The following is a 3,397-nucleotide window of genomic DNA, read 5'->3' as shown; positions in this document are numbered from 1 at the left end:
CAGCTACTCTTTCTTCTTGCGGTATTGTCTAGAAGATGTGCACAGAGCCTACTGGGACTCTCTATTTATGAAACTTTAGTGGAATGAACGAGATTTTAGAGACTCAAATATGCTGATCAATGGACATTAACCTGAACAGTACGTCCCCACGTCCCCTCTCCTCCCGTCTCCTCTCCTTCACTCCCTAGAACACGTTCCCTGGGGTTGGGGGAAGGAATGATACCACTTGCCAGGGAACAGCTTCTCTCTTGATCATGAGAGAAAGGACAGTTCTTCAGCGTTTTTGGTCATGAAATTCAGAAGGCAGGAATAAAAACAATCAATCAAACACAGGCTCTGAAAGGAAGGCTGTCTCTGGAAATGAAGAGAGCTTTATAGTCTGGGCTAGGAGCTCTTCCAGAACAGGGATGGGGTTTTTATTTTGTTAGTCTCACTTGGCTTTTCTGGGCTCTGAGTGTCTTGCACAGAGCTGACAACATAGCACATGCTAAGTCAAGGGTGAAGTAATTAATAATTGAATCAATGGCCCTTCGCTTCAACTGCTATTAAGTCAATAGATGAATCTGGCCCTGACACCCTCTCATAAGCTAATGTTAACTCAAGTTAGTCATGGACACTCACATGACCTGGAATCTTACGCTCCACATGGTGTTTGTCTTTAACAAAAATGTCTTAACACCCTATTTCCAAACTCCTCTAGATAATGAAGTGTCTACTTAGGCAGAGCACTGCTGATGAGCGCAGTGTCTGATGAGAAAAAGCAGAGCTAGGAGGGTGGAGAATCCTCCCAGGGTGCCTCAGTAGGAAGCAGCAGGGCTCGTTCTGTCATATGGGGCGATGGCCTTCTGTTTGCTGTTGTTCCCTGGTCCTAAACCAGGAAAGAAAGGCAGAAATGACAACTGCTTTGCTGATATCCCTTGCCCTCGTTACCAACTCCTTTTGCACATCTCACAAACTTAACTGATCAAGAGGAAGACTATTTTAACATTTGAGTGAATTGAAACCACATTGGCAGAGCCTGCAGCCCAGGGATCCCTTGTTCTCTGTTTGATGACTTTCTGCTCTGTGAGCATACAAGGGCCGTGCTGCTGCATCAGCAGGCCTGCAGCTACACAGAAGAAAAGCAGCATTGGACTCAACAGGCAGCTGGCAGCCCTGCCCCAGTCTCACCTGGCCCCTGCCCCATCCTCATTCTCTCACACTCTTGTCACAAACACAGCCCAGATGCACTATCCTGGGCTCACTGACTCAGAGAAGTACAGTGATGGCCCCAAAGGGGAGCAGAGTGCTTCCAATACTGACTATAGTGGCTTTCACGACCCATGGTACTTCTTTAGTCTCGCTTGACTGATTGACCTACAGATGGATATATATTCTTTTGGGAGGTCTTGTCTTTCTGACTGACCTACAGGTGGATGTATATTCCTTTGGGAGGCCTTGTCCTTCTCTGGCAAGCTTATTGCATGGGAGAGACGCTTCTTCAATAGTCACTTTAGATCAGCTGCCTTCAGGGAGCTGAGCAAAGCAGGTGTGGAGTAGAGGCTCCAGTGTTTGCTTTTCAAAGTATAGGCCACTTAAATCTCTCCTAATGAGGGGGATGCTCTGGGATTCCAAAACTTTGCCTGGGGTTTTGGAATGCCTTGGGAAAGTCTAGGATTTGCATTTGAACTCAGGTCACCTTCATTACTAAGAAAAGAAAGCCCAGAAATCCTGTGCCACTGTGAATCTTTTTATCTTCCATGCTAGATCAATTTTTTTCTACATCTCAATCCTGTAAGACAAGAAAACAAGTATGCCACTACACATCCAGAAGACACTTACAGGACATCATTTTGAGCTGGTTGCTTCCTTGTCTTAAGGCTGTCATTGTCTCCAGCACTCAAGTTGTGGGCTGCAGACCATCAGCCTCAGCTTCGCTTTGGTTCTTGTGAGAAATTCAGCACCTCTGGTCCCACCCTAGACCTTATGAATCAATCTGCATTTCATTTTTTTATTTTTATTTTTGAGATGGAATCTCACTCTGTCGCCCAGACTGGAGTGGAATGGCGCGATCTCGGCTCACTGCAACCTCCGCCTCCTGGTTTCAAGTGATTCTCCTGCCCCAGCCTCCTGAATAGTTGGGATTACAGGCGGCACTAGGCCCGGCTAATTTTTTTTTTAAGTAGGAACAGGGTTTCACCATGTTAGGCTGGTCTTGAACTCCTGACTTCAGGTGATCTACCTGCTTTGAACTCCCAAAGTGCTGGGATTACAGGCATGAGCCACCACGCCCGGCAAGAATCTGCATTTTAATGAAATCTCCAGGCAATTTGTGTGAATGTCAAGTTTGGAAACACTGCTTTAGAGGATGCAAAGAGGAAGACTCAGACGCCTTGGGCTTGAGTCCCTGAGTTATCCACTTTTTAGTTGTGTAGGTTAAACACTATAACCACTTTGAGTTTGTGTTTTATCACCTAAATAATGAGAGTATTCATCGAGACTCTTTAAGGTTACAACAATAGAAACAAAACTTCAAATAGGTATAAGCAGAGAGTGAGGTCAGCAAGATGGCAGACTAGGTAACTCCAGGCCCTGTTCTCACGTCCAAACATGAAAAGAACATCTAAATACTGATTAAAATGACTTTATAGGCTGGGTGCAGTGGCTCAAGCCTGTAGTCCCAGCACTTTGGGAGGCCGAGGCGGGCAGATCACCTGAGGTTGGGAGTTCAAGACCAGCCTTGACACGTTGGTCACAACATGGAGAAACCCTGTCTCTGCTAAAAATACAAAATTAGTCGTGTGTGGTGGCTTATGCCTGTAATCCCAGCTACTCGGGTGGCTCAGGCAGGAGAATCACTTGAACCCGGGAGGCGGAGGTGGCGGTGAGCCGAGATCATGTCATTGCACTCCAGCCTGGGCAACAAGACTGAAACTCCGTCTCAAAAATAAATAAGTAGGCTGGGCGCGGGGGCTCACGCCTGTAATCCCAGCACTTTGGGAGGCCGAGGCGGGCGGATGACGAGGTCAAGAGATCGAGACCATCCTGGCGTAGAGTAGAGACCAGTAGAGACCATTCTACTAAAAATACAAAAAATTAACCAGGCACGGTGGCGGGTGCCTGTAGTCCCAGCTACTCGGGAGGCTGAGGCAGGAGAATGGCGTGAACCTGGGAGGCAGAGCTGGCAGTGAGCAGAGATCACGCCACTGCACTCCAGCCTGGGTGACAGAGTGAGACTCCATCATAAAATAAAATAAAATATAAAATAAAATAAACTTCATAGGAGCTCTGGGAAACATCCAAAGGTCTTCAGCAACCAAGCAAATGTCCAGTCAAGAAAAAGCCACATTAAAAGATTAGAAAATTTTGTGGCATTTTTACATGCCCCCCTTACTCTATCCCCTCCTCTGCATGGAAT

Source organism: Mandrillus leucophaeus, unplaced genomic scaffold (genome assembly GCF_000951045.1).
Source record: "Mandrillus leucophaeus isolate KB7577 unplaced genomic scaffold, Mleu.le_1.0 Scaffold517, whole genome shotgun sequence".
Classification (NCBI taxonomy): domain Eukaryota; kingdom Metazoa; phylum Chordata; class Mammalia; order Primates; family Cercopithecidae; genus Mandrillus; species Mandrillus leucophaeus.
Note: the sequence above shows the minus strand (reverse complement) of the source record.